This window comes from Vulpes vulpes, chromosome 16 (assembly GCF_048418805.1).
Source record: "Vulpes vulpes isolate BD-2025 chromosome 16, VulVul3, whole genome shotgun sequence".
Classification (NCBI taxonomy): domain Eukaryota; kingdom Metazoa; phylum Chordata; class Mammalia; order Carnivora; family Canidae; genus Vulpes; species Vulpes vulpes.
Window position 1 is genome coordinate 45,981,816 of NC_132795.1, and position 9,834 is coordinate 45,991,649.

General features: G+C 46.1%; 1 pseudogene; it reads right to left on the minus strand.

Annotated features, from left to right (window-relative positions):
* Window positions 1-467: 467 nt before the first annotated feature.
* LOC112922258 (glyceraldehyde-3-phosphate dehydrogenase-like) lies at window positions 468-1,596 on the minus strand (annotated as a pseudogene).
* Window positions 1,597-9,834: the final 8,238 nt, after the last annotated feature.

Here is a 9,834-nt window from a genome sequence, read left to right on the forward strand (position 1 = left end):
TGGCCCAGGGCGCGATCCTGGAGACCCGGGATCGAATCCCACGTCGGGCTCCCGGTGCATGGAGCCTGCTTCTCCCTCTGCCTGTGTCTCTGCCTCTCTCTCTCTCTCTGTGACTATCATTAAAAAAAAAAAAAAAATTTATAAACAGGTTTTTGAGTATGTGTTATGACAGCTTCAGGTGCCCAATGCCACCTTGTAACTGTGGCCACTTGAATATGAATACTTTGATAATGAGCATGTGTATTTTTTGGAAGATGTGTATAATTGTTATACAAGAATATTTTGGTATGGAATTGATAGAATCTATCTTTCTTTCTTTCTTTCTTTCTTTCTTTTCTTTCTTTCTTCTTTCTTTGACTGGATACAGTATATTTTATTGATAGTACATGACAAGGGTAGGGCTTCCAAGCCCCTCAGCTTCTTCAGGGGGTCTGGGATGGCAACTGTGGAGGTTGGGAGTTTCTCAGTGTGTTGGGGGGATGAGCTGGGGCAAGGACTCCCCAGTATGAGGGCCTCTCTCTTTCTCTTGCCCTGGCTGGGGCTGCTGGTCCAGGGGGCTCTTACTTCCTGGAGGCCACCTGGTCGCTGCAGCCAAATTCATTGTCATACCAGGAAATGAGCTTGACAGAATGGTCGTTGAGAGAGATGCCAACCTCAGCATTAAAGGTGGAAGACTGAGTGTCACTGTTAAGGTGGCAGGAGACAATCTGGCCATCAGAGTAGCCCAGGACACCCTCAAAGGGACCCTCTGATGCCTGCTTCACCATTTTCTTGATGTCATCATATTTGGCAGCTTTCTCCAGGTGGCAGGTCAGATCCACAACTGACACATTGGGGGTGGAGACACGGAAGGCCAGGCCAAGGAGCTTCCTGTTCAGCTCAGGGATGACCTTGCCGCAGCCTTGGCAGCACCAGTGGAAGCAGGGATGATGTTCTGGCAACCCCTCAGCTGTCATGCCACAGCTTCCCAGAAGGGCCGTCCACGGTCTTCTGGGAGGCAGTGATGGCATGGACTGTGGTCATGAGTCTCTTCACAATGCCGTGGAGTTTTCTTGGATGACATTGCCTGGGGTGCCAAGCAGCTGGTGGTGCAGGAGGCATTGCTGACAATCTTGAGGGAGTTGTCATACTTCTCATGTTTCACACCCATCAGAAACATGGGGGCATCAGCAGAAGGGGCAGAGATGATGACCCTCTTGGCCTTACTCTTCAAGTGAGCCCCAGCCTTCTGCATGGTAGTGAGTGAAGACCCCAGTGGACTCCACAACACACTCAGCACCAGCCTCACCCCATTTGATGTTGGTGGGATATCCTGGAAGATAGAGATGTGTTTTCCATTGATGACAAGTTTCCCATTCTCAGCCTTGGCTGTGCCATGAAATTTGCCATGGGTAGAACCATACCGGAACATGCAGACTATATAGCTGAGGTCAGTGAAGGGGTCATTGATGACGACAATATCCACTTTGCCAGAATTAAAAGCATCCCTGGTGACCAGGCGCCCAACATGGCCAAATCCATTTAATCTGATCTTCACCATCAAGTCTCAGGGATGTGACTGGCACGGCACCACAAGATGTGGCTGGCTGTCAAACAGGGGAGAGCAGATAGCCTAGAACCTTCTAATAATGGGGCAACATAGCATTGTCACCAACACCTTTCTTATCCTAATCTCCTATTGATAAGAAACTTGAATTTACTCTATAGTTGGCAGAATTATAAAAAATTAAATATTTTTCTCCCGCGTTAGTCACTATATTCATACTGCACATTGTATTTATTTAAAACATCACTAATACAAATATAATGCAAGCCACAATGCTATTTTAAATACTTTTGTAGCTATATTAACAATGTAAAAAGAAGCAGATGAAATTAATTGTAATAACAGTTTATTAATCCAACTTATCGAAGATACTATTTCAACATTCAATCAATATGAAAAGTACTAAAGAGATATTTTACATTCTTTGTTTCATACTAAGTATTTAAAATCCTGTGTATCTTTTATACTTAGAACACTATTCAATTTAGGCTAGCTACATTTCAAATGCTCAGTGAGCCCCCTGTGACTAGTGGCTATGACACAAAATAACACAAATTTAAAGACTCAGATCTTGCAAGTGCTCCAACTCTAGAACACATCCTGTCCAATATCCCACCAGGTTTTTGTTTACTTAATCTAATTTGAGGTGGGGATTCTGAAATAGAGGATATATTGACTGGATGTTTGCATCCCCTTCAGATTCTTATGTTGAAGCTCTAACCCCCAATGTGATGGTATTAAGAGGTGGGGCCTTTAGAGACTAATTTAGATGAGGTCATGAAGGTGGAGCCCCATGATGGGATTAGTGTCCTTCTAAGAAGAGGAAGAACCCAGAGCTCTCTCTTTCTCTCATTCTCTCGACTAGGTGATGACAGAGTGAGAAGGCAGCCCTGTGCAAGTCAGGAAGAGGCCCTCACCATGAACCAAATCAGCCCACACACAATTGGTGGGATGCCCTGGTCTCCAGAACTGTGAGAAATAAGGTTCTTTTGTTGAAGCCACCCAGTCTGTATTTTGTTACAACAGCCTAAGAGGACGAAGGCAGAGGGAAAGATAGAGGTAATATAATGAAGATAGACTGCTTCTGCCTCACAGTTCAGTGGAAAAGGAAGACATGTATGTAAAGGGAAAAAGGAACACAGACAAAAGGAGAGTCAGAAAATCCAATAGAAGAGAGGCAACATTTGAGTGGAGTTTGACTCAGAAAGTTGGATGAGATGTATTAGAGTTTTCGGATGAGATGGAGTTTGACAAAGAAAGAAGTAAGAAAATGACACCTGGGTCAAAAGGAACAAAAAGGTTGGATTTGGAGAAGAACCTGGCCTCTGGTGCCTGCCAAGAAGCTTAATGAAGCTGAATTACAGGAGATCAGCTCCTCAGGGTAGGCTCCTGGCTTGAGGATTGCAAAAGATTTGGATACAACACTGCTCAAAATAAAAAGTGTATCTGATTTAAAATGCTGAGGAACAAAATAACTGTGATGATGCCCATCATCATGGCTTTCTACTTTCTGTAGTTCTACTTAGCAGAAATGAAACCAAAACAAATTCTTTGATCAAGGATCTGCTGACCAAACCCACGGGGAGACCCTAAAACGAGAGTATGGAGGATACTGATGTGAAGATGCCTGTGATCCCCGATCGTTGGTATCTAGGCTAGATAGTGAAAAGGAGCAAACAGGTTGGAGTGGAGGGTCTGAGAATAAGAGAGAAGAATAAGAGGAGAAGCCTTTGAGTCACCAACAGCATAGACAGCAGATTTAATAGCAGGGACTGTGCCAGCACTTGGGAGGTGGGAGGCAGAAGGTTGTAGGAATTTGGAGATACAGTAATTCTGGTTGGAGTTTGGAAGTAGAGCAACTTTAGCTGTTATGTCCATGTGAATGATTTGTTAAAATCAGTGAAGTAGAGTGGGCTGATGAAGTTTGTACTGGGTGTTAGGTATCCAAACGGAGACAACAGCCATCAGCCATGGCCAAGTCCTCGGGGACTATAGGGGAGGGTGAGAATGGAATTCATTGCAAACGGCTGACTGTCGTATACTCACAAAAGGTTGCTGAGGAAAGCTTGTGTGGCAGTGGCAGCAGCAGTAGAAAGCTGGGAAAATTTTGGTCCCAACATCCAAAGAGGCAGGGAATGAGAGCCTTCAGGCCAAGTACTTTGCCAGAGATAAGATGTCATTAGGGCAGAGAGAAGCCACGTAGCGTGAAACAGTGTCCATATCCCAGAAACACAGGGGAGAGCTGATTAAAAGCGCTAACCCTGTCATGGTGTGGGCTGCCAAATGCACGAGGTGTATGCGTCTGTCATTGGTCCACAGAAGAGAGATGCCCCGTGGTTTAATTAACGTCTTTCAATCACCGTGTACTTGAGCAAATTACTTACCACTGGCCCTCAATTCCCTCCTCAAAATGTAGCTACGCAACCCCTACTTTCCAGCGCCCCAATGCTATGCCACGCCCTGGGAAGCCTGAGGCAGGGGCTCTGTCTTGTGAAGGGACTGGGGTGAACTAGCAGAAGTGAGCCCCCCTCTTCACGTGAGCGGCCTAGTCTAGAAGGGGACTGCTAGGCCTCCCAGTGTGGCCGGTGAAAGCAGGTGGGCGGTGAAGGCCTGCTGCTGTGGTAACTGCACACCAGCTCTCCCAGCCTCTCCACATGAGAGCTCCTCTCCCTGCGCACACTTTGCAGTTTGTGCAAAGCTCTTTGCTGAGCTCCCGAGAGGCTGGTAGTACGGTTAGGCAGCAGGGCAAGCACCCTCTGAAGAGGCCCTGAGGGCCCTCGGTGGAGTGCGTTGTAAGAACCCTCCTGCCTTGTTCAATCCAGGCAGCATCACTCCACAGGGAAACAGAAAACGGAGCTTCAGCCAGATTTTTATGCTAAAACTGAGTTAACTCCTATTTGGACCCTTACCAAACTAGGAAGTGCAACCAGAGGATGTGAAGCTTCAGTGAATGCTTTTCTCTGAAACATATTTATGCTTGGGAAAGTTTTGAGAAGTATGTATACATATCTATTGTATATATAGGAAGACAAGTGTAGCAATGTTTAAGTTTAGAAACGTATATTACTCAATCCTCATGCTGTCGTCTTTGAGTTCATATTTTTAAAGGTGACTACTCTGCTTAAGGTTGAGCAGAATTGATCCCAGTGCTTATAAATTTCATTAGCGTGTTGTCTTTCTTGTGATACCAAAGGCAAAATTTAGAAGTTCCACGTGGCTTCCTCTTTTGAAAAACTGTTCCTTGAGGTCTTTGTGACTAAAGCTGAAATCAGGAAGTGATAAACTATAATCTAAGGTGCAAAAGGGTAGAAAACAAGAAGTACCTAAATATGTACATTAGCAAGATGCTCTCCTTGATGGGAATTCAGTCCAATGCCTCTAGGTCCTGTTCTTGACTAGGCCTCAACCTTGCCCCCTACCCCCATCCTTGCCAGACCTGCATCGCCCAGCTTTATCAATAATCTTATCAGTTGAGAGTGTTGAGGAGCAGGGATTCCTGTCTCCTTCAAGGTCCTTCTACCTGGACTAAGAATCAAAGTGATATGAGACAGACCAACAGGAGGAAATAAAATTTAATAATGTGTGTGCAGGGAACCCACAAATACATGGAAATTCCAAAGACAGCCAGGCAAAATGAGGTATATACGTCATCTTGAATTAAGGAGAAGAGGGTAGGGGTCTGGGACTTCAGAGGAAAGGAAGGTACTTCACAGGGACTTAAGAAGAGAGCTCTGGTACTTAGGTGCTTTTCCTGCGTACACATGGGTCACTCAGAGATAATTTATCTCTGCTAATAAACCTTTGTTCTGAGAAAGACCCCCAGTTTAGTCTTTTATTTGGTTTAGGGAGGGGCAAAATTTCTCCTGAGTTCATAGGGTCTTGATTACCTTCAGCCCAAAATCATCTTCAGCTTCAAAATAATCTCAAAATAATCTTCCAAAGTCGCTAATCTGGAGGTAGCTTTCCTTTGGCTCCTGTAAGAGAAAATCTCCCTCACCCTTGATATATGATTAACCTCGGTATTTAATCAAATTCCTCACTTTGATATCTGCTCAGTCTGGCCTGCTCTTTATAATTTTCCATCCACCAATGCCCCTCCCCTCAACTCTGTTTCTTGACTATAAATCCTAAAATGTCTTTATTGTATTCAGAATTGAGCCCAGTTCTATCCTGGCATCTCTTTTCCCCTATTGCAATAGCGTCTGAATAAAATCTATCTTTACTGCTTTAACTAGTGTCTAGGTCTGGTTCTTTTAGACAATATGCACAACCAGGTTCATATATATACATTATTCTAACATTTAGGATGATATATGACATGATGCCCACATGATAGTGTTGGAAGTATAAATTAATACAAGTTCTAAGAGGGTAAATGGACACTCTATATTTGAAATCTAAAAAACTCTCGTATCTTGTTATGCAATTGTATTTCAAAAAAGTCAATCCTACTAAATTTGGAATATGGGGGCACCTGGGTTCCTCAGTCAGTTAAGCATCTGCCTTCATCTCATGTCATGATCCCAGGGTCCTGGGATCAAGTCCCACATCGGCTCCCTGCTTAGTGGGAAGCCTGGTTCTCCCTTCCTCCCGCTTCTGCTCTCTCTCTCAAATAAGCAAATGAAATCTTAAAAAACAAATTGGAATAGGTCTTATATATAAATATAATCATAGCAGCATTATTTATGATAAAGAAAAACTGAAGGCAATCTAAATATCCAACAATAATTTGTTTTACCTGAAGTACAAAGCAGTAATTTGAGGAAACATTGTACAGCCCTCAAAAATGCTGATGAAGAGTTACAACAGCCAAAAACATATTTATAAACTGATGGTAAGTAGAGAAAAATAAACAAAATACAAAATTGCATAAAATTATGTCATTTAGCAAATAAGTCTCTGCATATATATGTGTATATATTAGAAACATACTTAATGTACAGGAAGCATTGAAAGGACACTAAAATATTAAAAAAGGGAATCTTCGATCGTTTTTTTTTTTTTTTTTCCTCTTCAAGAAGTCAGGATTTTTAGTTGCAAACAAAAGAAGTCATTCTGGCAAAGTTAAGCAGAAAATGCACTTATTAAAAGAAATTGGATGATAGGATCAGGGCTAGCGACTGAGGGGGCTGGAAGGAGTCTGCAGGGTACACTTCACTTCTGAGAGCGATGCCCAGACTTCGCTGATAAGAAAAATGTCGCCAGTGTCGCCCCACAGTGCGGGCCGCCAGCAACTCTAGAAGCGACCACCTTCTGAACCGCGCCCCAGAGGCTGTATGTGTCTGGTGCTACTCATCCAGCCCAAACCTGGAAACAATAGGGGGGTATTTCTTCATGCTGATCATCTCCAAATCCAAGTTGTGAAAGGTTTTGAGCAAAGGAGTGACATAACTGACCTGGGTTACGAAGGGACACTTGTGACTGCCACCCAGGTGTCCCTGGAGCTAGTTATGCTTAAGAAACTGCAAATAGAAAAGCTCTGAAAACCGACCAGAAGGCACTGGGCAGCTCAGCTGGTTAGGCACCTGTCTTTGGCTCAGGTCACGATCCCCGGGGTCCTGGGATGGGGCCCGAGTTGGGCTCCCTTCTCCGGGGGGAGTCTGCTTCTCCCTCTGCCCCTCCCTTAGCTCATACTCTCTCTTGCCCACTCTCTCAAATAAATAAATAAAATCTTAAAAAAAAAAAAAAACCTGAGTAGATACTACCGTTTTGTAAGAAAGGGTAATAAGAAATTTATATTTATAAGGGAAATTTCCATTTGTTAGCCTCTCCCTCTCCCTACTCACTCCCATAAGGAGAGAAGGATGCTCCTTAATTTTTAGGAGCTCTTCTACATGGAGAGGGCAATAATGTAAATCAGCATGACCTTGTTTACAGTGCCTTTCCTGGTAACCTCCTTCCCATAACTGACTTTCCCCTCCCCCAACCTCTGCTTTTACCAGAAGGCGGCTTTAAGGCAGTGGCTTGGGTCATTTCAAGGAGTCCCTCAGTTTTCCTGGGTATCTCTCATGCAAACAGGAGGTATCCGTGTTATTTAACTTCCGCTTGTTTCCCAGTACTCATGTGTCTTTTTATTATAGGAGGCGTCTCAGCCAAGAATTTAGAAGGGTAGCAGGGAAATAATTTTTCTTCCTCCACAGTTATGGTTATGCTTGAATACACAAATATAATTAACCTAGTTTTGAGAAATATGTTTTGAGAAAAAAACCCAAGCCGTGAGTCATCCAAGCTAGGCAAAACATGAAAGTAAAAATAAACTTTATAAAGTTACAGTTCTTAAGGGGGCAATTGTTTTTTGAAAATGCGTCTTCAATTGTTGAGTAGAAAAAAGAAGTGTATAAAGAGAGAGAGAGAGAAGAAATGTATAATGCAGCTAAAAACTTCAATAAGTATTTCAGTCTAGGGGATCCCTGGGTGGCTCAGCGGTTTGGCACCTGCCTTTGGCCCAGGGCCCGATCCTGGAGTCCTGGGATCAAGTCCCGCGACGGGCTCCCTGCATGGAGCCTGCTTCTCCCTCTGCCGTGTCTCTGCCTCTCTCTCTATGTCTATCATGAATAAATAAATCAAATACTAAAAAAAAAAAAAAAAAAGTATTTCAGCCTAACAAATGAAAATGCCAGTATTTCTGCTTTGTATATTATCTTAGAAGAAAGGAGTATGTTTATTAATAGGAGCATGTCTCTAATCCAATGTGTTTGTGTGAAAAGGACTTTTGAATAAAAACTGGCATTTGCCTACCATTTTCCATTTAATCTCCAAAGATGTTTAAAAACTAAGTATAGGGATCCCTGGGTGGCTCAGCGGTTGGGGTCTGCCTTCAGCTCAGGTCTTGACCCCAGGATCCGGGATTGAGTCCCACACCCGGCTCCCTGCATGGAGCCTGCTTCTCCCTCTGCCTGTGTCTCTGCCTCTCTTTCTCTCATGAAAAACAAAATATTTTTAAAAACTAATTATATGATATCATTATGGGTAATTGAGTCCATCCATTTCTAAAGTTAGGAAAATAAATAATTCAGGCTGTCCAAATGAATATCAAATGCAGTGGCATAAAAAAAAATCACAAGATAAAGAATCTGTCAAGAAACACATCTAACACCCTCCTGAAAAATTTGCATCAAAATCCGTTGTGGGGCCACGGGGGCTCAGCTTTTTAGAGGGCTGCCTCCGGGGTCCTGGATGGAGCTCCCTGCTCAGTGGAGAGCCTGCTTCTCCCTCTCCCTCTGCTGCTCCCCCTGCTTGTGCTCTCTGGCTCTCTCTTTCTGTCAATAAATAAATAAAACAAACAAATAAATAAACAAACTTATAATACAAATAATTTCGTATCAACTCAATGAAGTAGCTGCTGTTACTGCTCCACTGAAGGCCCAAGGCATGGTGCTCCGCCGAGGCCCGGGACCGCTCCTCGTCCCAGCCTGGGGGTCCGACCCGCAGCCCCCGGGGAGCAGGCGTCGCGCGGAGGCCACCACGTGCGCAGGCGCAGCAGCAGGCGGTCAGGGGGCCGGGGGCGGGGCCGGGGGCGGGGCCGGGGTGGGGCGCTTCCGGGGAGGCCAAGGGAAGGGGCGCGCCTAAGGCCCTGAGGCTTCAGGTGCTGCCGCCTCCGCGCCCCCCACCCCCCCATCCCTCTCATCCCCCCCATTCCCCCCATCCCCCCCACCTGGTCGCCCGAACGCTGCCCGCAGGGAGGCAGCTCGGAGGAGCCGAGTCACTCTGCGCCGTAAGGTGAGGACGGCCTGGCCAGGGCAGCCCTTCCCTTTTGTTATCATTTTCAACAAATTGGGGGGACACCTAGATTAGTTCACTTTAAACCAGGGTAATGTGGCTTCCTGGGCCTCTGCGCGCCGCGGGGCCGCTCAGAGCTTCGCCTAGGCAAGGCCTCCGGGGCGCGACCTGGGCCTCGGGAGGGCCCCGGGGAGAAGCAGCCCCAGGCCGCGGGTCACCGGACCGTCGCCGTGTGGACCAGCAGGCGGCCTCTGAGACCTGGTCCGCCAGCGCGGAGGGGGCGGCGACCCCCCAGGATTTGGGGGGCCACGGGCTGGGCGCGGGGCCAGAGTTCTCTGCTTCCTCTTACGGGAGTTCAGGGAGAACGGCCCCCTCCATTCGGCACGTCTCGACGTCCTAGGGCACTGCCGTTCCCCGGAGCCGGCCCGCAAGCCCCCGCTGCGGAGCCTCCGCAGCCTCCCGCTCGCTCTGCGCGCAGCCCAAGAGCAGCCCATCGCTCCAGAGGCCCGGGGACCCCCGTGTGACGTCACCGCTCTACGGGTCACGGGGTCGTGTCCCCTACCCCTGTC